The sequence below is a fragment of the Musca autumnalis genome, unplaced genomic scaffold (genome assembly GCF_047663935.1).
Source record: "Musca autumnalis isolate F117 unplaced genomic scaffold, ASM4766393v1 scaffold_3, whole genome shotgun sequence".
Taxonomy (NCBI): Eukaryota; Metazoa; Arthropoda; class Insecta; order Diptera; family Muscidae; genus Musca; species Musca autumnalis.
Window position 1 is genome coordinate 5,618,864 of NW_027411866.1, and position 27,463 is coordinate 5,646,326.

The window sequence follows — 27,463 nt, forward strand, 5'->3', positions numbered from 1 at the left end:
TTGGCCTATTTGAAACTTTTTATAGATTAAAAGGCTATATAGTGTGTTTTTAAGTAGTATATTTTATTAAAGAATAAATATAATTATGAAAATACTAAAAAGTACAAATTGCGTATTACAGTCTTTTTATCTTTATAAAGGGCTAAGCCCAAGATTCCACATAAGCACAAAATTAGTAAATAAAGCCAATGTTTTCAAGATAGACTAACCAATAATAAAAAAATCGTTTTCATTGTCAGAAATATCATCGTTCTTGACCATAAGAATTGGTGTGATTTATCTGCTTAAAATATTTCTTCTTCTGCTGCACTTCGCTTTTTATTTGGCGATTCACTGAATATTGAAATAACTTCTAAGAATTGAAAACAATAAACATGTATAAATAAGCATAAATAAACAAAATGTCCTTAAATTTTCTTACATTATTGCCGTATAAACATTGCAAAAATCTCGCAATCAATTTTTGCCAAATAACCCTTCAACATTCTAAATCATTATTATGCCGTGTCCAAATATCAGGTGTAAGATGCGTTCATCATTTCCAGCGAGACGGGACAATATTCGTCATCTTCTCTAAAGATTCCATAAAATGTCTAATAGTCGAAGTTTCACCAGTTTCACCACAAATTTTGTCAGCCGCCTCAGAACCTGCATTTTGATATAGAATTGTCTAATTTTTCACTTGTCTGTTAATTTCCTTTCCTAATTTCCTTTGCTCATACTTGTTGTTATTAAAATTATATATTTTATTGATTTTTCACAAAAACACATTATTTTATGCCAAACAATTAAGAACATGAAGAAAAAAAGATGCTTCGTTGGGCTATCAGTTTTCACTATAAACAATGCTTCTTCTTATTAAGGTAAAAGTATCAATTGTTGACAACCTGTTGACAAAGTGTTGACATTGTCACCATAATAGTAGAAAAAGTGGTGACATGTCGACACATGTCCCCATTTATTGTCAAATAAATGCCAAATCAGCAGTTTGACAGATTTTCCACTTTTTACACCACGAAATTTGTCGAGTAGAAAGTAGTAAAAGAGGAAGTAATTTACCAGACAGACTCACTGTCTGGTGTAAACGGTAGTATATGGCATGGTACAATCATTTCGGTCGGAAAACATGTCAACCACTTCATATAACTTTCGGACCGAATTCGGATCCGAAACCGGAAGCAACATCAGAATTTCGAACCGATATCGGCCAGTTTAGTTTGCCTGGGTGGGGATATGTAATCGAAGTGAAAAGTAGACTTTCCGATTGTCTCTATAACATTAATGGTCTGTTCCAGAACTGCAAGAATCTGCTATTTTTTCGATATCATAAGCGATAAATTTTTAGGAACAATGCAAAAGTCGATATCGATTTTTAGACTTTTCCCAACCAAAAAGTCGACAAATCGATTTATCAATAGTCGACTTTCGTATCCCCATTCGTTTTTTTGTAATTCGTTCGTACAGTAGTGAGAGTGAGGAGTGAGATATTTTGTTTTGAGTGAGAGTTGAAGAGTTATTTTTATTTCTGTGTAAGATTTTGTCAAGAGAGGACAGGGCGCTTTCTGTCGTCGCGCAAAATAAGGAAAATTGTAATGTTTGTTGAATTAAAAAAACGCGTAATGTTTTAAATGTTTAATGTAAAATATTAACTTTTATCGGTTCGCAATCAATCAAGGAATTAATTATTAAAAATTGGAATCAACGAATTGAATGCACACGAGAATAAAAAATGAAGTGTTGTGCGTTTCCGCTCCGCTGTCATATGTACTGTAGTGAGTTTTCCGGTTAAACAGTTGAGATAAAAAAGAAATAACAACCAAAATAAATTTTTAAATTATTTTAATGTCGGTGTGTGTGTTCTCTGACAAAAAGGAAAAACTAAAGAAAAGTCATTTGGAATTATTGTCGTTGTTATTGTGGGGCCGGTAAATGGGTAAATGGGGCCTTAATCAAAACAGCAGCAACAACAATAACAACAAAAGAAGAGATTGAGAAACGTATAAAAAAGTTTTATTTTTTTAATTCAAATTGCATGCACACTGAAATTTATGCAGACGTTCTTTCTATATGTTTGTAAATTTATGTGTAAGTGTTTGTAATTGTGGTTTGTGCGTGTGTTGTATATTGGATTGGATCTGCCTATGATGGGATCCAACTATCTATCCACCAACTATGAAAAGAGAGCCTATGAAAATGTTGGGGAGCAAAGTGCGTATAAATGTGTGTGCTTCGGAGAATTAAACGAAAGAAATAAAAAAAACAACAACAAAAAATAAACAAAAAAATTTATCAATAAAAATAAAATAAAAGAATAAACGAAATGCAGTGCATGAGAAGAAACAAAAGCCAAAAAATAGCAGCAGTAGCAGCAAAGTACATTGATTGTTGTTTGATGACAGCGTGGAACGTTTAATAACAAAAAAAAACCAGATTCAACAACACCACCACCAGCATGAATAGCAGAGCCAGAGTTGGGTAAGGGGGTGGGGGAGAGTGGCTAATCTTACCTCAAAACTGACATGACAAGTAACTTAAAACAGCAGTAACTGAAACAATAAACAAACACACTCATTACTCTTGGTTGTAATAAAAAACGACGACAACAACAGCAAGAACGTTGTCATTACAGAACTGTGACAACGACCAGCTGATTGTAGATTTTTTGATCACTAAATATTCTTAAAATGTTCTTAAAATATTCTTTTTAATATTAACGTAGCACGTTCGCGGACGCAAAAAAAAAAAACTCAGAGAGCCATTTTTTTTTTCGAAAATAGTTTTTTTGCATTTATTAATTAATTATTTACATTATATTATTATTATTATTATATTTTTTATTTATTTTAGCTCTGTTCCTTTACTTGCAAAAATCTTTAAGTTTTACCACTTTTTACTCGAAAAGCGTTCCTTTACTTTAGACACCATACAATTCATATGGGAGCAGTTTACAACTTTTACTAATTTTGCCGGTTTTACCATTTTCAAAAGTAAAGGAACAGACCATATATTTTGGATTTTGAAGAAATTAGTCATATTATGTACAAGACATACGATTGTATAAAAGTAAATGACTAAAAACTTTGCATATGAATGCTATAGCATTCAAGTCATCCTACGTCACCATGAAAATGAATGCTATAGCATTCACGTCCGCGAACGTATTAAATATGTAAATTGTGAACAAAAAGCTGGCACCGAGTTAGATTTTCTTTTGGGCTCAAGTCTCGTTTGGAGGCACCTAGCGGGAAGTCCATACTTCTCGAGATATGCACGCAGAGAAAAAAATATGTTTGATCCAACAATATTCCAAGAGCAAAATGTGTATTGTTTACATATTGTTGGATTCCTCATGTAGTATTGTAAATCCAAAAATAGTTTGTGTCAACTGAACAATATTTCTCTCTTTTCTTCGAAAATTTGTTTCTCTTCTCTCGCTATTCGATGCCGTGTTGAAAAAACAATTTTGGTGAGTTGTGGTGTGTTTGTATGACATGCTGCCTTTACCTTTGTTTTTGTGTGTATGTACTTGTGAGACTCTTGTTTTTATTTGTTTCTGTTTTGTTTCATTCTTCTTTCCTTTTCATGTTTGTTATGGTGTTTAATTATTCCTTATGTTGTGGTGGGTTCTTGTGGCTTTTTGTTTGTCTTTGTTGTCAGCCAATGCAGCAAACCATGTATTGTGTTCATCAATGATTGCAATATTATACGCGACATTTATATCCAAGTTATCCAAAAAGTGTATATGAGAAGTATATGCACTCAAATCAAAAATTTCTGGGCTGGTTTTCTGTATTGACAATACTTTTTGTAAACAAAATTAGATTATGATAGTTCCTACAATCGGTATTGTTAACGATTTTAACAATATTGCGGAAATTCGAAAGTTGTTTTTGTTTTCTATGTTTGGAACAAAAGATGGTATTTTTGGATTTGGATTACAATGTTTGAACAAAACAAATACATTTTTGGAACCAAAACATATATTTTTGTTCCAACAAAAGCGAAAAATATTTTTTCTCTGCGAGTGGGTCCTGACATTTTAGAAATGTCTACTTTAACACCATTACTTTGTTTATGGGCATCTCTCGGACCGGTCTGACGTTTTTACCATAGGTAGTTCTTGGGACCCTAATCACAACGATATATAGATTGCCCAGGGGAAGTCAATACTTCTCGAGATATATATGGGTCATGACATTTTACTATTTTTACTGGGGCAATACTTTTGTTCGCGTAGTCTTAGTCGGCTACTTAAAGAAAACTTAAAATTTTAAAGAAATATTTGTTCGCCTAGCCGACTTTTGAAACTTTCCCTAGGAGAAAGTCTTAAATCCCCTGCCGAAGTTCGGCTACTTAAAGAAAACTTACAATTTTAAAGGAACTTTTGTTCAGGTAGCCGACAAATACCGGACCATAAGAGAAAGTTTCGAATCCAAACATTAATTTGTGTGTCCTTTCAGAATATTAACGGCATTGGAAAACACTCTTCATGAGCTTTATGGGTCTATTCCGTATTGTGACAAGAGCCAAATCGCGTTGTCAGTCGTCTCTGCGACAACATTTAAAATTTGCATTACGTACAGTGATCGAAAACAATCGCCTATAACGAGTTTTGATAACATAATGTCTGTTCCAGAACTGCAAGAATTTACACATTTTAACTATTTTTTCGATAACATAAAGGAACAATTGTTATCGGAGTAAAAATGTGTAGATTCTTGCAGGTTCTGGAACAGGCATTATGTTACAATTTCTCCTTTTTATTCACTTGTAAATATGCACGGCGACAGATAATTTGTTTTCGCCCGAAAATTAACTTTATGGCGACAAGATTTGACGACGTCAGGCGACTGTTGCCATCCGTAATGTAAAAATGGCAACTGGCAACTCGACTCGACGCTAGTCGCAATACGGAATAGAGCCATTAAAACATCACCCATATTGCGTAGGTCAATTAATAATGGTGATAAAAGTAATAAAGTCAACACCCATGTCTCGGGAAGTATAAACTTCCCCCGGGAAAGCTATGTACTCGTATTGTTGTTGTCGGCCAGCGATTTAGTGGCAGTCTGCCTTTGAAGCTTTTTGTCGATTGAGCATCAAGGTGCATACTCCCTTCGTTAGAGCCACATTTATCCTCCCTAGTAGACTTGGCCGGAATTACCGTGGTGTTCAGCTTATCATCAGTTAGGCGCAAATTATGTAACAATTTCTCCGGGAGTATGTCCGGAAGAAGCCTACTTTGTCTCTATAGACTATCAATGATAGTTTTAAGGGTCCCATGTAGGTCGTCCCGCCCAAACCTGCGGTCCTATCAGCCATAGACTGGTTTTCGCCAGTCCTGGCTAAATCGTCTTCCATTGAAATTTCCGAGTCGTCATCTTTTTTCCGATTAAACTTGATCCACACCTAAAACAGCCGGAAGACAGTTACTTGATCTAGACGACGCTTGCCGCTGGTATTGGGTTATTAACTCCCTGCAACGTAACTTTTTCCTCTTATTTTTCCTACCCATATAAGTTAAATATTGAAGTGAACTACCCTGATCCATTTTTGGTGCACTGTTCACGATCCATTTTTGGTCCAAGGTTTCCGCGACGTGTGGAGCCAGGTCTGGCTTCGCTTGCCCTCGGTCAGTTCCGGCTCCGCACATCACATCCATCAGCACCCGGGAAGACGCGGCCTGTAGGCAAATGGCAACTCCCTTAGGAGGCACCTTGAGGTGCCCCTAAACGAGATTTAAGCCTGAAGTCTTGGACAACAAGTAAAAAAGTATCAGTCGGCTTTGCCGACAGAGATATACCCTCAGTCTATGTGAATTTTGGACATTTAAACTTGCCGAAAACAATGTGGATGAAAGTGTTGTGGAGGGGGTACTTAAAGGGATGGACCGACATAGTCCATTATGGAAGTGGACCTTATTTTTAGAGTCATAACTTTTTGATATATATTGGGCTCACTAGTCATTTTAGTGGGTCATCCTATAACTTTCGGGCCAGTATGCCAGGAAGCATGGACTCGTCCACGAAAAACATAATATGGATGTAAACAGGACCACAAAGAACAGCATCGGTATTCATTTCCAAACGATCTTCGAACCGTCGTAAATGAGGCAGCGAATGCAAGTTGCTGCAACAGAAATCAGGTCTTAAAGTGAACTTATCCGAAATTTTGTGTGGGAGGTAACCGAAGGAGTGAACAAATCTAGACCATATTCGAACCTGATATATATCTGGTAGATATGTTAGGATATGTAAAGTATGGACTAAATCGGTCACTCGTTGCAAGAGTTATCGTGCGCACAACTTTTCGGAACATTTTTGAACTTTTGTGGAGGAGATACTTGAAGGAGTGGACCGATATGGCTTATCTTCAAACTTAAACTATGTTTGGACAAAATATTACAAAGGCCATATTTTGGACCGAATCGGCAGATCCGTTCGAGAGTTACCTTTCGCTCCAACCACCCCACACGGTGTCATAGGGGTTTTTTTTGCAACTTTCATGCTGTTTTCTCAGGAAGTATGGACTTGCCCCTAATGAGACTCGTACCGTCGTATGGACCGCAGTGAATAAAAGTTGCTAAAAGAAAAATCAACGCGATTCGAGAGATGGCCCTAAACTGAACTTTTCCGAAATTGTGTGTGGGAGGTACCCGAAGGAGTGGACATACTGAGACCATATTGGAAACTCATAGTACTCTGGTAGAAAGTTTACGCTGTACAAAGTATGGACCAAATCGGTCACTCCCTACAAGAGTTATCGTGCGCACAAATTTTCCGAACATTTCCGAACTTTTGTGGGGGAGGTACCGGAAGGAGTGGACCGATATAACCCATCTTCGAACTTAAACTAAGTTTGGACAAAATATTGCGAAAGCCAAATAATGGACCAAATCGGTTTATCCGTTCGAGAGTTATCGTGCGAACCAGCCGGACAGACAGACGGACGGACATGGCTAAATCAACTCCAAATTGTGTGAAACACATTTCGTCCAAACATACTTGGGGTATGTTTCGATGAGGCACATTTTGCCCGTATGAAAGTGTATATACGCTCGTTAGCATAAATGCTGAGGGTATAAAAAGACGGCAGAGAAAATTTTAAGAAGATCATTAAACAAAATACTCTAAAATACGCTCGAAATCGAGCAGATTCTACTCTTGCCACGTGCTCTTTTAGTTTTTGTAAATTTGGGTGTTTTCACAATCCACAGCTGGAAACGAAACAAAAACAAACTCGCTGCCACATAAAACAAAAGAGTGGAAAGTAAACTTCTTGTAAAACTCGTATTTTTCGAGTAATTCCACTCGCAGTATTTTTCTCTCGTGAGTAAAATTGATCAAATTGGAGCTCTGGTAGTGGTTTAGTCTAAACATGTTGGGGTTTAGTCTAAACCATGTATGAACAAAATGAGCACTCGCCTTTACGTTTTCGTACAATTTACCATACAAATGCTCTCTTCGTGTTCATCATTGGTCTAAACACTCTTTTATGGTGGCTTAGGTTGCATATATGATTGAGAAAAAAATAGGGTATATATAGAACAAAAGTTTTTGCACATTTCTTTGTTCTATACCCTATTTTTTCCTCTATCAGGGCATTACCGTTAAAGACTAGTCTAATATGACGCAAGCCTGACTGATATAGGACTTTCCATATATCGTTAAATTGTTTATACGTACTCTTGATATAACCGTTAATGATTTTTCATAGTAATTTTTTTGAAAAATAACTTCAAAAACTAGAAATTTCTAGCCAAATTGCCTGCAAAGGGACACTAAATACGATCATGGAACATCATTCTTTCTGTAGGAATCATTGACAAAACTACTGAAAACGATAGGGAACCAATTATTCCACCATTCTGATTACTAAAATGGCATAAAAAGCCAACAATTTGGAAATTATTAATCGATAATTGTGGTACAACATTTTCAATGCTCAATTTAAAAATGCCCATTTTTTGTTTTCCGGTAAAATTTTAGTATAACGGTACTGTAAATAAAATATTTTTCTATACCATCTTAAAGACAACTTTTTAGTCTAGAAAATTATATTTTGAATTGTTAAAAAATCTCAACTCGTTTCGAAGTTGTCAACGATTACATTTTTTATTTCATGTTGCATCACTTTCAGTGACAGTCACTGTATGCTTTCGCAATGATCGTAATGTGAACAAGATTAGGTATAAATTTCACACTTGGTTGGACAAATATGGGAATACAAATTTGGATCAAATATTTGGCTTAAGTCACACCTTTAAGGCCTCGACACATAAGAAGCATAGCATTCTTGCTTAAGTCATATCTGGTAAATGACTAAAGACCAAGTTGGACCTAATTCAAATGTTATTCTGAAATATTTTTATTAGGTCCAACTTGGTCTTTAGTCTTTTATCAGATATCAGCAAGATTGCCATGCTTCTTATGTGTCGAGGCCTTTATTCATTTTTTGTAACAGAATAACGATGCCAAATAAGAGAAGCAAGCAAGAACAATCATTGAACTTGATGAACTGAGGGAAATTCATGGATTATAGATTATGTATTATTTGCCACGCTTTTATTTTCTCGCCCCCTTTTTCATCTAAAAACAACCCAAAGTTGACATCACAGATTGTTTTTATGTTTTGATTTTATTGACACTGCATGTGTTGTGCGAGAGGAGTGGTATCATGACCGATTAATAAGAGGTTAATTTATAATCAGTTTCCTTTTTGGAATTTGCAATTCACCACAGCTGATAGTCGACTAATATTTGTGTGGCTGCAGGAAGAGGAGGGGTAAGTCCCCATGCCTAACAAATGAAACACAAAAAATCTGGTATAAACAAGTTCAATGGGAAATAATAAAAAGCATATGATTATTGCAAGGGTAAATATAGTCGAATTGCGCTATTACTTGAAAGAAATTATAATTAGAAAGATAGCATTGTACTAATTCATCGCCCTATAAGCAAATTGACATAATTTATTGGGGCATTTTTAGTGCGATTGGTTAACAATAAAATCTAATAGATTTATAAAGGAATATCTGTAGAGTTTCTATAAGAAACTCTCTGATATTTATGGTCAATCTTCTCCTGCCATTTTTATCGTCTAGCCCAGCCGTACACGCGTCTTTTCGAAACAGTTAACTACAACTCTCTTTCCCATACAAAAACCCAAAATAGTATTCTCTTCTTGTGCACCATTGGTCTAGCCCTATTGAGAACAACACAATTTCTATACAAGTCCTACGAGCTGTAATACGTAAAATAAATCAAGCCTTAAACACATCCAATGTTTCAGTAAAGTTGGGCGCCATTTCTGATAAAAGAATAAAGAAAAATTCGATCTATCTTCACCTTGCTCTTTTATTCTTTTATCGGAATTGACGCCCACCTTTACTGAAACGTTGGATGTGTTTTCGGTTTTATATATTTACTGAGTGGCTTAGATCTAGAGATCCCTATTATCGTCAGCTAATGTACAAATCAATGTTTAGATTTAAGGATACCAGAATAGGATTATGTTATAGCTCATTTAGACTAGCCATAAATCCTAAACTGGATTTAATAATTCCAGTACAAATCTCATTGCATTTAGATAGATACACCTTTGGAGGGTTTAAATGGCAGTTAGCTGATTTTTGTTCATAGCACAATTACCAAGGTAGATGCATCAGCCCATCTGATCGAATTTGAAACGTCAAAAGAAATTGTTGTAAATTGAATTCGTCTCAAAAAACATACGGCAAGTTACAAATTTGTTGTTTAATATTAAAAATTTTTGGTCTGTTCCAGTACTGCAAGTAGTGACATTTTTACTATCTTTTTTCGATAACATAAAGGAAAAATTGTTATCGTAGTAAAAAGTAGTAGCTTCTTGCAGGTTCTGGAACAGAGCATTTCTTTCAATGATGTGGAACCTACTTTTTATAGGCGACTCTGAACGTCGTGTCTTGAGATACCACTTGTAGATACATTACATTGAGGGATATTTTTGCAACCGGCCATTCAGTGTGCAAGATGGGGTGATTGCCATGGCAGATAAATCTTCCTTTCTCCTGATTTTCCTTCTAGAAGTATTTTGTATTTTTTCAAAATATTAAAAAACAAGTAAGAACAGACTATAGTCGGACGGGGCCGACCATGTGATACCCTATACCACTAAACGCGTCTTCTTGGGATAAAGTTATAAGATGTGCATTAGAAATTTTACCAATTTTCACACAAAAGTTTTGATCAATTTAACCCGCTAAATATTATCCGATCATACCGTTGACTTGCACGCTACTTCTTCATCTCAAACCAAAACTACGTTTAAAATTTCGCGCCGATCGGACTATTATTGCGACCTACAGAGCGGCTACAAAATCGAGCAAAAATTTTGTTTTTGGTCCATTTCATCCCTTTAACATTTCACGATCATCGCCAAAAACTAATCAGTTCTATTCTGGTCCAAACCCGACCTCCATACTAAATTTCGTGACAATCGGTCCATAATTGCGGCCTCTAGCTTGATTACAATTTTTAATGGACGGACAGACGGACGGACGGACGGACGGACACACATCGCTAAATCGCTTTATCTCGTCGAGATATGAAGTTTGGTATACCACATGAGGGGTCTACGACGAATATTTCGCGGCGTTACATGAATTTTTGGGAAAACAAACTTATTATACCCTTTTCCACATTGTGGTATAGGGTATAAAAATAAATTCCTCTTATTCTTTTGGCAAGAAATTCATCCTATCGCAATATGAAGTCTTCCAAGATAATATTCTGTAAATAACACAATTATGAAGTATTTTTACCGAAATAGGTATTTGCTAAAAATAAAACAATGATTGATTGGTATTTTATCAGCAAATCACATAGGTATTTGACAAAAATAAATGCAGACATTTTTATGAAAGAGGCCATTAACTAATAAAATTTCCAAGAATAAGTCAATTAATTATGTTGCTAAATTATTAGCAAATAATAATTAGATATGTTTCTTTTAAATACCCCACCTAGAAGTATACTTGAAAGGCCAATAGTCGGCATAATAGGTACGTTTGTAGCCTACACCAGACTCTACACTTGTAAATATTTCAAAAAAAGTATTCAATTGATTTTAAAATGCTAAATATTGCATACTTCTTCCTCAACTTTTCTTTATTACCATATCGCTACCATAAAACTTATAGCGCAATAACATCCAAGTGTTTGATCTCCGAATCGACTCTCAAGTTAATTTATTTATTCTCCAGAAAAAATTCAACAGATGTTTGTTGATATTTTTATTTACCAAACAGAAAACCCCTCAACGCGCTGCCATAGTTTGGTGTTGAATGCTGTTGCTTGGAAAGTCCCCCTCTTTGCTTTGACCCAAACTTGCCAACCACATTTAACTTTTTGGCGAAGGCACATCAATAAATTTTACTTTTAATGGTGTTTTATTTGTATATTTTGGTAGGTACATACATTGTATAGAGTTTTCATGTGAATGCGGCCAACAGGGTTGACGACGGTTGTGGAAAAAAGAAATTGACCAAAAATGTAATAAAAAAATATATAAAAAAATTATTTTTTTTTTTAATTTTGTAAATATTTTTATCGTATTGGAAAATCGTGGACATGTAATTGAAATAAAAGACTTTTAAGGCCTGCGTACATAAGCTGCTCTGCCTGATTGCCTTGCTTTCCTGCTTCATTTTTGACATAATAAAAATAAAAGAATAAAGAAGGCCGAGGAAATTTCGAACTGGGTTGCCCTTTTCTTTCTTATTCTTTTATCAGAAGTAAGTCCTAATTTACATTAGGCGAGTTTACTTGCGGCAATTGTCAGTTTGTAGGTGAGAGAGGGTGCTGAGAGGCAAAGGGTTACCATATGCCTCACCTCTCTCTCCTACAAAATGACAATTGCCGCAAGTAAACTCGCCCAATGTAAATTGGGACTAAGCAAGGCAATCAGGCAAGGCAGCTTATGTACGCAGGCCTTTAGATTTTCGATATCTATCATCGACTTTAATGTGTTTTGATTTTGTCAAAGCAGTTAAACATCGATTTTCGACATCAAGAACTTTTTATAGATATTAGGTCTGTAGGATAACCCAAAAATTTGTACAAATTCGTACAAATTTTTACAGAATGCTGTTCGATAACAAAATTGTCCAGTAAAAGAGAGCGAGTTGAGAGAGTTTTTGTTTGAAAGTTCAGTGACTGAGAAATTGCAAACTTTGGGAAATATGGGAAAATTTGCCCCGTAAAAATTTTTAAGCTTGGCCAGCTGACTTTTAATCAGCTGTTCAATGTAAAAAACTTAAAATGTTAACTTTTGACCAAGAAAATTTCACAACTGCAATTTTCTAGAATTAGTGCTTTAAATAAGTAAAATGCAATTTTAAGATTTATGTTTTTGTTCCATTTGGTTTAAAATGTCAAAAGAAACAAAACAAATTCATACATTTTCGGAAAAAGCTGACTTTCTTGCAAGTTCTTTCCAAAATATCAAGTCGACTAATTGAAAGTCGAACTCGAAAGAAGTAACGGGTTTTTTTTACAGGTTTGTTTTTCGAATAGAGATAAAACTGGCAACTCTAATGTCATTTATGTTCAGTTTGGTTTGCCATTTCATCATGACCATGTTGACAAAAGAACAACGCTTGCAAATCGTGCAAATTTATTTCGAAAATAATGGTTCAGTTCGCGAAGTTTACCGTAAGCTCCGTCTATTTTATGGTCGACATAATCGTCCATCGGAGCAATTAATTCGGTTAACCATAGATCGTTTTCGCACTACGTTTACTCTATATGATAATACGCATCCGCAGAGACGTCGAACAGTGCGCACCGAAGAAACAATTGCCGCTGTAGAACAAAGTGTTGAAGAGGACCCGAATGAATCGATTCGCCACCGTGCACAGCAATTGGAGCTTTGTCCATCAACTTTATGGACGATTTTGCGCAAAGATCTTGGCTTGCGACCTTACAAGATCCAGCTTGTGCAAGAATTAAAGCCGCGAGACCATGCAATGCGTCGTGATTTTGGTGTATGGGCGAAAATGAGATTGATCTCGATGCTGATTTTCATCTCAAAATTTTGTTCAGTGATGAAATTGCCGCATTTGGAGTGAAGAGAATCCACATAAGACCCTTGAGACACCATTACATCCACAAAAAGTGACTGTTTGGTGTGCTCTATGGGCTGGTGGAGTCATTGGGCCATACTTCTTCCGAAATAATGCTGGAGAGGCAGTTACCGTTAATGGAGACCGGTATAGAGCCATGATAACCGACTATTTTGTTCCCGAATTGGATGACATGAATGTGGATGAGTTGTGGTTCCAACAAGACGGCGCTACATGCCACACAGTGCACGTCACAATCGATTTATTGAAGGAAACATTCGATGAGCGCATAATTTCGCGGAATGGACCTGTCAATTGGCCACCAAGATCGTGTGATTTGACACCATTGGATTATTTTCTTTGGGGATATGTGAAGTCGCTCGTCTACGCCAACAAACCAGAAACGTTAGGGGAATTGGAAGCCAACATTCGTGGCGTTATTGCCGACATACGGCCCCATATGCTCGAAAAAGTGGTTGAAAATTAGACCTCTAGAATTGGCTTTATTCGAGCCAGCCGCGGCGGCCACATGCCCGAAATCATATTTAAACATTAATGGCATAAAATTATCCTTCCAATAAAGCCAAAATGATGGACATTAAAACGATTTTCTTGTGTTTTATTTCAATCCGAAGGTCTATACCACTAAAAAAACACCCGATATTATCATGATACTCATTGATCTAAAACTATTTTTACTCGAAAAGCGTTCCCGATTGGATGACAGTGATAAATAGTAGTGACTTCTTTATTTTTATCATATTTCAATTAAATAAGTAGTAAAATTTACGACAATGTTAAAGTACGTCTGTCGTACATAGCAAAGTATAGAAGATTAATTTAGTTAAATTCATTTATTAATAATTGCCGATATTGATTACTCATTTTCAGGTAGCTTACTAATTTATCCCAATCTTCTTCTTCTTGGCCATCAAGTATCATAATAATCTCTCTATCATCTAATTCCGCCAATTGAAAAAACATCAGTCGAAATTCTCTCAATATTGGACATACTCCCGGAAAATGTTGAAATGTTTCCACTTCTCGCAAATTGTAGAGTTGGCATTCCTTATTCGAATTATCGGATTCAAATTTGTTGTATCCCAAAGGTATCATTCTGCTGCGGGCTTTGAAGATCCATCTAATTTTATCATATGAATAAGATTCATTTAAATAACGATGTGCGCTGTTTGGGTTTAGGTGTTTATTAGCTTTAGTTACCTGTCGTTCATCACGTAATCGTAGTTTCATACTTTGTATTATGTTCATACAAAAATCGTTCCAAATGTCCACGGACATTCTTTGGGGCATTTGTTGGTTAAGATTCTGAGATATTTCAAGTAACTTTTTTGCCCAGAAAACAATTTTTGGCCATAAAAAGTCCTAATAATTGTTTTGGGGCCTTTTATCAGAGTATTGAAACATAATTCTTCCCATATAGTTTAAATGTGAACCCAAGGAATATATGTGTGTATCCTCGACACCTGTTTCCAACATCAGTATGTAATTTGGAGTGAAACTAGGTATTTTTAAATGTCGCTTTATAAAATATCTTTGAACTGTATTTTTTTCTTCAAGGTAAGAAATACCCCAAACTTCAGCAGCATATGTTTGTATTGATCTGCAGACAGCTAAGAAAAGTTTCCATTTGGAGTTCATACTTATATCTTCTCTTCCTATGAACTGACTCCAAGTAGCTTTGATGGCATTTTTTACTTCATTACATCTACTTTGAACATGTTTGTTAAATTTCATCTTTGGGGTAAAAGTTACTCCTAAGTATTTGAATTCGGTAGCAATTTTTATTTCTGCCCCCTATATGTCCATTTTTCATGTTTGCTTAGTTTTCCGCCGTTTCTAAAAACCATTATTTCGGACTTGGATAAGTTAAATATCAAGCTCCACAGATTACAGTATTCTTCAAGTTTGTCGATCATTTTCTGTAGTGTTTGTATGTCATCAGCAAGAAACACAATGTCGTCAGCATATAGAAGAAGCCTGATGTTGATATTATCCACGAACAGGCCACCCTCGACGAAATCATGTAGATCATTTATGTATAATACAAATAATAGAGGTGAAAGAAGGCATCCTTGTTTGACGCCATTAGTTGTTTGGAAAAATATTCCGATAATTCTTTTCTATTCCAGACAAATGATTGGGTATCTTTGTAAATTTCTTCTATTATTCTTATAACTTTATGTGAAACTCCTATTTCATACAGTTAATAAAAAAGAGCTTGTCTTGAGATATTGTCGAAGGCGGCTTTAAAATCTATGAAGAACGAATACACATTTTTCTTCTCTGCAAGCTTAAGTTGAACTATCGAAGCCAGGTTAGAGATATTATCAATTGTAGAATATTTCTTCCGAAATCCAGTTTGATATTCCATTAGAATTTCATGTTGTTCGATCCACGAATATAATCTGTCATTTATCAGACCCATAAATAGCTTAGCTGCGCAGTTCTTGAAAGATATGCCCAGCGTACGTGAAAATACCTTAAATAACATTTCCAATCGTTTCGTATTTTCCATAGGAACAATACAAAACGAAACATAACCCACGCTGGTGGAGTTCGCTGTTTAGTTTCGTTTTGTTGACATTCGTGAGTGCGAACAAAACGATAAGCGGAAAGTACTCAACTCCACAAGAGCAGTTAGAAAACTAAATAGTACTAAGAGGTAGTTTACACTATCTATCAATGTCGTATGACACGAAATAAAAACATTCCATATCTACACAAGCAGACAACGTGGAGACGTAATTTTATTACATTTTTGCTGGTGTGGACGCACAAAATAAATGGCGTAAGAAAAATCCCCAATATTGCACATATTAGCGACTATATAATGATGGAAAATTGCATGTCATATGACATTTACATATAGTGTAAACTACCCATAACCACATGTAAATAAATCAAAAACGTTTGCTGGTTGATAAAATATTCACTGTGGTATCTTGATGTTAGTTTATAAGGTTGTTATGCAATCACATGTGTGTGTGTGCCTGTGTCACACAGGCTGTGTGTGTCATTGACCATAACGCACGGCAAACGTTTGCCAAAAAATCTTTTTGTTTCGGTGGTGAATGAAACAACTCGGCAAAGCATAGCCGAAGTACATTTGAGCAATCGTACGGTTTTCATCTTTTTACATTAAAAAGTTTGTGGTTTTGTTTTGGTTGTGAGCATGAAACGATTTAGAGAAGTTGAAAAGTTTGTAGCGTTGTGTGATTGGTACGGGAATCGTTTTGTTTGTTTACTTTCATTGGATATGCCCCTATAATTTGCTGGTTCGTTTAAGTCACCTTTCTTGTGTATTGGAAAAATAATCGTTTTTGTAAATATGGGGTCAATTTTTCCACTCGAATATACATATGTATATCATTATAAACATTTAAGACCTGTTTTTGGAATTCCTTTGTCCCACTTATGTAGAACTCGTATGGAAACCTGTCTTCTCCAGGTGCTTTATTACTTTTAACACTAGCCAAAACGTTTGTTAAATCACACAAAGTAAAAGGTCGATCTATGTCATAATCTTCCTTAGAAGGAGGAGCGTAATGAATGAGAGTGTTTTCTTCTGATTCATTAAGTAATTTATCATAGTAAGATTTAAATGTTTCTGGAGAGATTTCAGAGCCAACTACGTTTTTTTTGATCCCGTGATAATAGTAGAACTAACACATCTTCAGCCCCCATAATTATATTTGTCATGTATGGAAACATCTGCCAAGGAAATAGAATCATTATGATGATATTCATTGAACTAAAACCAAGCAATCTTTGATTGTTTATGTAAGCTCTGTTCCTTAATATTGAAGTTTTACTAGTTTTACTCGAAAATCAGATGAGATTTCACACGACCCGAATGCAACGAAAGAGCACAGAAAAGAGAGCAAATGGTTTGATTTGTTTTGCAGCATGCGTGCATACAACGTTACTTACACACTGTCAAAAGTTGCAAATATTCAGAATTTTGTGTGCCCTCTTCTTGGTCGGCAGTGGTGTAGATACGATCAGTTTTGACTGTCGATTTTTCGGAAATATCGGTAAATGTCAAACTGTCCAGCAACCACAAAATATTTTGTGGTTGCCTGATGACTAATAAAAATTAGCGGCCACACTGTCAAATAACCAATTATTTGAGCAAAACTGACAGTCAAAACTGATCGTGTGCACCCCACCTAATATGAGACTGATTTTGCTAACGGAACAGATCTATAGTTGAATTCTAAATATCTTGAAAATTGTGTGATCTTGTCAAATGTACAGAAGTTTAGATGGTAGTATCATGGAATACAACGTAAGAAACAAGTAATATGAGGACAACAGAATTAAAGGATAGTAGCGGAGACATGCATACATACATATGTATGTAGATTACTGACTGCCATCGCGGGGGGAAACTATAAAGAAAAATAAGAATACAGAACTCATATTAGTGGAAATGGGATTGGAATATTTATATTTTAAGGGTTATTTATTAATAACAAACTTCATTGAAAACAGAAATTTGAAATGGCAACACTGTTATTCATGGCAATTTGTTGTTGTTATATTGCTAATGTTGTGGTTGGTTATTGCTGGTACAGTGAGTTACAGTCAAAAGTTATTTATCATGCTGAACTGGGAAAATCTCAAAACAAAATAGCAGAAATACTCAATATTACTCAATCTGCGGTTCAAAAAATCATATTGAGGCATAAAAACGAGAATAGAGTCTGCAACAAGTCGAAAAAAAGTTTTCAGTGAAAGAGACGAAAAGATAACCCGAAGCTTAGTGCACCTAAATTTGCTGAGAACCGGAGAAATATCTTAACAAAGTTCCGGTTCCATTGAAAAAATTTCATGAAATTATACTTCTCTAGATCGAGTTCCATAATAGAGTAATATCATGAATTTGGAACTCGATCTAAGAACACCTAATTTCATGAAATGTTTTCATTGAAAACACTCTAGTGAGACCCAGAAATCATTAGGAGAATCTTGCGTAAACATGTTCTTCATGGCAGAGTTACACTGAAAAACAAATCATAAATCCTAAAAACCGTCAAATTCCATTGGAGTTCGTTCAGGTACACTAAAAAAGGATTTTGGGCTTTGGAAGACTAAAATTTTTGTCGATGAAAGCAATTTTAACCTGTTTGGGTCGGATGGATCAAGTATGGTATGGCGTAGGTCAAATACGGCCTTGGACTCTAAACACGAAATTCCAACCGTAAAGCACGAAGGAGGATCTGTTATGGTATGGGGTTGTATGAGTGCTTCCGGTGTAGGGAATCTTGTCTATATCAAAAGAATTATGGATAAGATGTGTTATTTAAACATTCTGATGGATAATTTGAAATGTAGCGCTGAAAAATGGGATTGGGGACAACATTTCAATTTTTTTACGATAATGACCCCAACCACAAATCACACATTGTTCGAGAATGGATACTATATAACTGTCTATACAACTGTCCAGAAGTGATTCAAATTAATGGCGTATTTCGGAGTAACTCTTAGGAATCGCAGTTTTAATGAAAGAAATTGAAGTGGATACTTTTGACTGTGACTCACTGTATGCATTTTTTTGGCTGATAGTGTTATTGCTATTACCAATGGCTTGTTGGTGCTGAACTGCTGCTCTTTGTTGGTCGGTGCTGGTGTCTCTATTGTGGTTATTATTCATAAATAAATCCACAAACATTTCCCTAAGGCTTAAAGGTGGCAAAAATGCATGAATTGCTCTTCAATGCAAAAACAAAACATTTATTGGCTAGCCTTTGATCTGGAAAACGGAAATGATTAAATATGGCTTTGATTGGATATAACACGAATAAATGGGAAAAATACCCATTCAAACAAATAGAGGATGTGTCAAAACCAAAAATTATTTTACTTATTTTTTTTTTCTTTTAACAGTTTGCCCTCAGAGGAAATTCCAAATGACATTTCTTTGAAAGCATTTGAAACAAACAAAATTTAAATCAATTTTGCAAAACAAAAAAAAAAAAAAAAAACAACAACAATAAATAAATAATATAAAATAATTACGTGTGAAATTAAATGATCAAGTGTTGATTTTAAGTGCAAAGACAACAACAAGCGAAGCGATCGAGCGGTGCTTAATACTACGTCCAAATAGTCCGACAACAGGGGAAACAAAGAAGGTGTCTGTGTGTCAGTCTGTCTTGCTGTCTATACTACTACTCGAAGCTGATGCGCGTATTTATTAAATTCCCCAACAACACGTTGCGATTGTGACAACAACGACAAGTTTTTCAATATTTCACCAAAAAGAAACAACAATCAAAACGTTCGAAAAAATTCGCTAACTATATAAATAATATCTCTTATATAGAAAGAAAGCTGACTGACGGCTGCTGGCATTGTCTCCTGTTTTACGTGCTACGTAATATTTGCCCTGCTGTTGCTGCATCCATCCAAAGAGAAGGGCCCGAGGTAAAATATTAATACAAATAATAAACAAGTCAACCTGCTAACCAGCCATTCAGCCAGCCAACCAACCATTCGCACAAATCGCATTAACTTTAATTGAATGGAACGTTCGTGTTTTTGAGAATTGAGGTAAGTGTGCGTTCTTTAATAGTTAATAATTTTGTTAAGCTTCATAAATATGTTAAAGATTTACATATGAACATAAATAAGAATAATATGGATGGATGCTGTGAAATCTTGGGTGGGGGAAACTAAATAATATATATTTTCACATTACTGCCTCTCACAGGCTACTGGGATAAAATATCTTTTGAAGGAATGTCTTTATCAACAAGAGAAAGCGAGCAGAATAAAGTTTGTCATGAACAAAAGCCAGCTTTTAAAATGGGCGCAATAAGAAGTCTTTATAGATGAGCTGAGGGTAGTCTTTGTAAGCGAGCTTAATAGAGTCTTTTTAGACGAGCTGAAGAGAGTCTTTATAGACGAGCTGAAGGGAGCTTTTATAGACGAGCTGAAGGGAGTCTTTATAGATGAGCTGAAGAAAGTCTTTATAGACGAGCTGAAAGCAGTCTTTATAGAAGAGCTGAAGGGAGTCTTTATAGACGAGCTGAAGGGAGTCTTTATAGACGAGCTGAAGGGAGTCTTTATAGACGAGCTGAAGGGAGTCTTTATAGACGAGCTGAAGGGAGTCTTTATAGACGAGCTGAAGGCAGTCTTTATAGACGAGCTTAAGACAGTCTTTATAGACAAGATGAAGGGAGTCTGTATAGTCGAGCTAAAGGGATTCTTTATAGACGAGTTGAAGGGAGTCTTTATAGACTGAAGGGAGTTTTTAAAGACGAGCAAAGGGGAGTCTTTAAAGAAAAGAGTTAGGGAGTCTCGTTTAATCCTGTGCATCTCATTGTAGTATAGACTTAGTTGTCAGTCTTTTCCATGACTCACGAGGGCTATGCCATGGTCGACCTCCATTCCTTCATTACATCAATGACATATGGATTCGAGCCAATAAAAATAAAACAAAAACGTCACAGCCAAACCAGGACTGGCGAAACCCAGCCTACGGACAAAATGTACCATGTCTTGAAGTTGTCAAAGAGAGTTTGGCTTCTAGCCCTGTTGGAGCGGACGCTAGCCCTGAGCCTCAGCCAGGGTAGTGCTTCCGCTGAGGACGAGCTTGACACTACTGTTATTCCTGCCGGAAACAACGCCACACCGACCATCGGCCGCCGCCGATAAAACTAGCCTGCCGAGGCAGAACGCTATTGGAATCCCGACCAAAACCCTGGTCGAAAAGGCTGTCACCACCTCAACCAGCTCTGAGACTCGGTTGACGAAAGAGAAGATGGGCTGTCGCATATGGATAGGTAATGGAAAGCAATAATCGATGTTACGATTTTGGTCTAAAACTGAAAATGCGATTTTTCGGTCTGGCGATTATTTTGTCTTAAAACTCGGCTTTCGACTTTTTCATAACCGCAGAAAATCGATAATAATTGACTATTCGTCGATTTCCGACTTTTGTTTTGAAAGTAAGAAACAGCCAAAAGTGTAACCCGCCAAATCAACAATCTATGGACAAACTCCAGACAAAAGTAGACTACGATTTTTAGACTTTTGACTGCAAAAATCGATTAATCGATTAGTTGAAAGTCGACTTACTTATCCCTACTGTCGCAGATCGATGAACTACCTCAGGAAACACATCGACAGAGATCCCTTTCCATCTCAATAATATACATCAAATTAACCACGACCAACCTCTGGGTGGTGAGCAAGTTTCAAAGGAAACATTCTCAGTTACCCAGGAGAAATCTTGAATCTGGGTTCAATGCCAACATTGACTCATATTGCTCCAACGGACAAATTAGGAGCAATGGTGGCTTGAATCAGCGTATCGCGAAGTATTCGCCTCTCTTGACTTCAACTCTCTATTCAAAAGGTGTTCCAGCACAAACTGAGTCCCCTCAAGGTCGGTTAAAGTCAAGCATGCAGAATATTGGGCTGCATTGCTCCTACCACTACCAACCCTTCTTCATCGAACAACACGGTAAAGAGGGTTAGGTCAACCGAAGAACATCACCCCAAGGCCAAGAGACCCCGAGCCAGTCTCCAAACTATCAAAATAATGACAGCCAAACTAAACTGATCCAAAAGGTATCTCTCGGATATTCTCTCAAGGGTAGCGGCGCTGGACAGAATACAGTCATCGAGTAGTAGTCATCGATATATCTGATCCTGAAGTTAAGATGGTGATGGTTTTCTATCGCCAGAAGACCAATAGTTTGGGGGTTTCCGAAATAGAACTCCATTGAATCACACTTAGAAGGTCTTTTATACACTGTAGGGCTTTTGGGAAATCTTTAGAAAGTTTCCTGTCAGTACAGTACTCATCGAGGAACACGGTGAAGAGGGTTAGGTCAACGGAAGCAACAAACTCCAAGGGCAAGAGACCCACCCCGAGCCAGGACTCCAAACCTTCTGTCTTCTCTTCCGCCTATAAAAAAAATGAGAGCCTGCAAGACATCATTTAGAAGGTTTTCTGTCAATACAGTACTTATCGAGGAACACGGAGAAGAGGTTTGGTCAACGGAAACACGACTATCTCACGGTTATGAAAATAATGACAGCCGGAAAGTCATCATAGCTAAGGCATGCTCTCAAACTAAACTGAGCCAAAAGGTGTCTTTCGGATCTTCTCTCAAGGGTAGCTGCGCTGGACAGAATACAGGCAGATCAATGATACCAGATGAACTTCGAGTAGCAGTCAACGATATATCTGATCGTGAAGTCAAGATGGTGATGGTCTTGTATCGCCAGAAGACCAATAGTTGGGGGTTTCCGCAATAGTACTGCATTGAATCACCCTCAGGAGGTCTTTTATACACTGCAGGGCTTTTGGGATATCTTTAGAAGATTTTTATAAGGTTTTCTGTCAATACAGTACTTATCGAGGAACACGGCGAAGAGGTTTGGTCAATGGAAGCAACACACTCCAAGGGTAAGAGACCAACCCCGAGCCAGGACTCCAAACCTTCTGTCTCCTCTTCCGTCTATCAAAAATGAGAGCCTGCAAGATATCATTTAGAAGATCCTGAAGGCAAGATTAGCGATGGCTGCTAATTGAAGAACATGCCAAAGGCACGCAGTTCGGTAGCGCTGGCCCCCTACGGATGAATCATGGTCATTTGTTGCGAAAATACGGAATCTGTAGGTTTCTTTGTCAAAACAATAACCGGCTTGGTGAACTCTGGGACGGGTGTCAACTAGCGACTGTTAGTATGAAGGAGAAGTCCAAAGTCTTTTATAGGATACTCCAGCGATAAGGTCTTCCTGAGATTGAAGCTCTAAATATCTAAATCCAAACTATTCCAAAAGTTTTCTAGAGATAGTAGACATTTTCAAATCTTCTCAAGATAGAAGACCATCTTAATCCCAGGTATGCTATTTCAACATACCTGATAGATATAGAGGATAGAACCTAAAAGTCTAGTCTAAAAGTCTACTAGAAGGACCGTTAAAGAACTTCTAGCTCTAAAAGTACTTTTAAAGATCCGATTTTGAAGTGTATCCATTAAGGTCCTTTGAGATTAAAGACGATATCTAAAGCTGTTCTATCCATACGCTCTTAAAGTCTTCAATATCCAGAAGGACCTTTGGCGGTCTTCAATTTCCGTATGAACCTTTGAAGGTCTTATATCTCTAGAAGAGTAGTTAAATGTCATTTATCTATGGAAACCCTTTTGAAGGTCTTCTTGTAAAGAAGTTTGTTTTGAAGGTTTCTATCTAATGAAGACCTTTAGGAACTCTTCTACGTCCACAAGATATAAATAAGGTCTCATATTTATAAAATACCCTTAGAAGTTATTCGATTTAATGAAGACCGGTTTTAAATGAAAATCTTTTAAATGAACATTTTTCGGCAAGGATGTCTTCCAAAGGTCTTATTAAGATTGATGATGTTAATATCTTCCAAAGCTTTTTTGAAGATAGAAAGAAGCCTTCTAAAGGTCTTCTTGAGATTGCGTACCTTATAAAGACCTTCTATAGACACAAGTTAGAACCTAACAGTCTATCGATTAAAGTTTTTAAAGTTAACCTAAATATAGAGGAATTTCTAAGACCCATTGAAGGACTTCTGTCTTTAAATATCCTTTTGAATATTCTCCAAGTTCCACTAGCTCAAGAAGGGCATTTGAATATCTTGATATCTAAAAGCAGGGACGTAAGCAGGGGGGTGGGGGCACAGGGGGCCCGGCCCCCCCCCCCCCCGAAATGGTTTGGTAGACCAAAAATTTCTTTAGCTACTGTAACAGATCATTAGCTTTTTCTTTCTCAAAAAATAATTTTATAATTGAAATATCCAAATTTCAAATGAAAACATACATTTTCTGAAGTTTCTGTACTGAAAATGTACTTCGTTAACAAATTTTGTAAGAAATAATTTCGATTTTTTTTGTTCGAAAATTTTTAACTTTTTGCTTGAAATTTTCAATTTTTTTTTGTATTAAGGCTTTATGCCATATCGTTCCAGTATCAAAAAAAAAAAAAAAATAAATAAATAAATAAATAAATGAACTCGGAGTTCCGTAATGATTACACTCCACCTTTGCTAGTTCATTTTTGAGGTTTATGGTATCCTGTATCAAAAAATATGGCGAGTTCAATATTGTGGGAAGGGAAGTGCATGAAATGGGGTTTTCGTGGACTATATATCGAAAACCAATTAGATATTTATTTCGACAAATTTGTTGTTCACATTCTTTATGGTATTGAGGTAATACTGGGTACCACGGAAATAAAACTGTGCAACATTTTTAAGGTGATCTTGTGCAAACAATTCGAACTGAGGATTTTTTGAAAGTACAGACCCAAACGACAAGAAACCCTAGTTGGGTTTTGTTGTGTCAGATCCAGCTCGGATTTTATGGCCCCATCTAAACATGGTTAAATATTGAGTTTTTAAAGAAATTAGGGGCTATATCTCTGAAACCAATGCGAATTTTCTTTTGACCTCTGAAGCAAGTTTGTAGATAAGGACAAGAATAAAATATTTGGGGAAATAACGAACTCGAAAAACTATATTTATTGCCTCAAATTTCAAAATATATGCAAAAATTCCAAATATTTTATACATTTCGCACCGTATCTCCAAAACCGTTAATTTTTTCTGAATATTTTCTTTCGGAAAAATATTCCCTGGAATGTAATACACAACTCTTCAGAACATGTCATTGTTGTAAAATGCTCTATGCCGTTGTTTTCAGTATGTCAAATGTAAATAATGTAGGAAATCCGAAATGCGAGAATAAACTGTTTGTGTGAACTGTGTTTGCAATACGTGTTGTAAAAGATATGATGCAAAATACGGCTGAAACAACATGAAGTAAGCATTTAAGAGTTTCAGAATGTTCTAAAGAATTGTTGGAAGATTTTTGCAAAAGGTTACTTGGTTCAACTCCCAATAGTTTTGCCGATACTGACCAGAATTTCAGCAATTATGTAAAATTTTCTATATTTTATAGATTTTGATGCCCTAGATGGAGTTTTTCTTGGGTGGTTTTTTTCAAAAGATAAGTTCTACTAGTTTAGGGCTATAATATTGCTAAAAACAGCAAGGCCAAATTCCTATTCGTTTCTGAGATAAAGGCCTGAGATAAATGCAAAAAGTGTAGATTTAGCCCGGTTTAGTTGAGGCCATAAAATCCGAACTGGATCTGACAGGACAGAACCCTACTAGGGTTTTTGTAGTCTAAATATGTACTTTCAAAAAATGCATACTAGAAGTTGTTTGCATTTTCAGTGTTGCATAGTGTAATATAAACAACTTTATGTCCAGCTTCTGTCAAATATTATAGTTTGCGTATGGTAGATGTTTGCAGAAATAATTGTTCACAGTTTTTCCTTCAGCTTGTAGGGTTTTCATTTGATCGGTTTGTTAAAATCTGATACCTCTATTCCTTTTTTAATTTGATTATATATTTTTATCGTCTTCTAGAAGCTCTCAGATACAAATAAATATTTAATAAAAATCCTTTTTTAACCGAATTGTTCGATTGTGGAACTCGTTGCCTCCTAATATTAAAACGTTTTCGGTTTCTCAGCAGACTTTCAAAAACCAGATTAATATATTATTACAACGAACTTCCTTAAAAATACTTATCTTTTCTACTTCTGTGTAGTTGGATGAAAGCCGGGTCAGACAAGCATTTAGCCCAGTCCGCCTCTATGGCTGGAGACTTGGTCCAAATTTTAGATGACGTAATATTTTCCAAACTTAGTTAAAATCACGTTGGTCCACCACTTCGAGTTCCTCCCCCACAAAAGTTTAAAATGTTTCCTGAAATCGTATATATCCTATTTGGCCATTCTTTCTGACCGACTAAAATGGCTGGTGGGCGCGATAACTATCGAAAGGAATGACTCTCATAATGAGATACACTTGCTTAATGGACTAATTCGGCACATTCAGAAACACTCTCCTTTTGCGCTATGAGCAATAATTCGAAACGTCCACAATCGCTAAGATAGGTACCCTTAAAGTTTTGATATTTTTGCCGGTAAGTTCAAAAAGGCCATTTTGTAAACTCCAAGAATAAAATTTTTGGGGATAAATAAATAAATGTCGATAGTAAAGGTATTAATCCACACAGGCGACAAAGACGACTTGCTTGTTTTCTCAAATATTTATTCGACCATGTTTTGGCAAAGCCCAATCATGTGTTTCGTACTCTCAAAGAGTACTTACTACGAGTAGGATTGGGAGTTCATAGACTGCATTGTCCTACACCGGCTAAAGCAGCCTTCTTTTTTAAATATATTTTTAGTTGGATTCTCCAATCACTTCGGTTAAAGAAGAACAATTTTTGCATTTATAGAAATAACTTAAAAGATATTAAAATACCTTGACATATTAAAGTATACCAAATTCCAATTAAAAGGTTTATAAGATGTTAATATGTAATGTATGGGCGTCAAAGATTTGTCCACTAAATACTTTTTGAAAAATGGGTCTAAAAAAGGGCGATATCTCGATATGCATTGAAACATACATAGATCTATTTTAACCACTTTCAGCATAGAGGTTCTCCAACTAAAAAAATCCAAAAATCCTTATTATAGCCAATATTCTTAAAAATTAAATTAAGATCTTCGAATACTGAAAATCAAGCAAAAACAATTGCGGATATTACAAATTCTGAGATATACCAAAATGTGAGCATATGTGGTGTACAACTTACAAATACCGATAACCATACCGAACGTGGTCTGATATAGAAATTTTCAATAAAAAATTTCCAAGAACTAATACATAATATATATTACTCTGTACCAAATTCCAAAATTGTATTTTAAATTTTTTAAATTCTCTCTTCATTGATTTTATACAACTTGTCTCAATAATTGTTAAAAAATCGACTAAAAGGCTTTAAAATAGCGATATGTAGCCCTACCCAACATTTTAAAATTTCATGATTTTTGGTCATGGTGGGCCCCCCCCGAAATGAAATCCTGCGTACGTCCCTGTCTAAAAGTCCTTTTGAAGGATCCCCTTTTGAATTTAACCCACTAAAGTTCCTTTGAAGGCCTTGTGGACATATCTACCTATAGGATGACTTCTAAACCCTTAGAATGTTTTGTTTGATACCGAGAATTGACCTCTTGAAATTCCCGGAATTGTTTTAACATTGAAAACTCTTAATTTATCATGGCCCGACGACCACTTGTTTGACACACTTTAAATTGTCACCAGTTTATTAAATTTTCCAAATATTTTTGCCAATCATTATTGATGTTGATTTAAATTTTCAATTAGATCAATATTGATGTTGCTCTTCATAACTGACATTGAAGGTGTACGTACAGTGTTGTAGCCTACTCTACCTGCTCTTGCCTTGAGAAGACAGACACACA

The 27,463-nt window shown here is 36.0% G+C and overlaps 1 protein-coding gene and 1 pseudogene across 6 annotated transcripts in view; both read left to right on the forward strand.

Annotated features, from left to right (window-relative positions):
* The first annotated feature begins 1,458 nt into the window (after positions 1-1,458).
* Positions 1,459-27,463, forward strand: part of Pde9 (phosphodiesterase 9) — a 404,593-nt gene continuing 378,588 nt past the window's right edge. Inside the window, exons 1-2 of one of the 6 annotated variants that reach the window (XM_073977852.1) lie at positions 1,459-1,772; positions 19,016-19,681. The gene's annotated coding sequence lies outside the window, so the exon portion shown is untranslated. Of the gene's footprint in view, positions 2,476-19,015; positions 19,682-27,463 lie in introns of all 6 variants that reach the window. The other 5 variants (XM_073977851.1, XM_073977854.1, XM_073977856.1 and 2 more) reach the window with 5 other exon arrangements.
* LOC141396927 (uncharacterized) lies at positions 12,611-13,717 on the forward strand (annotated as a pseudogene).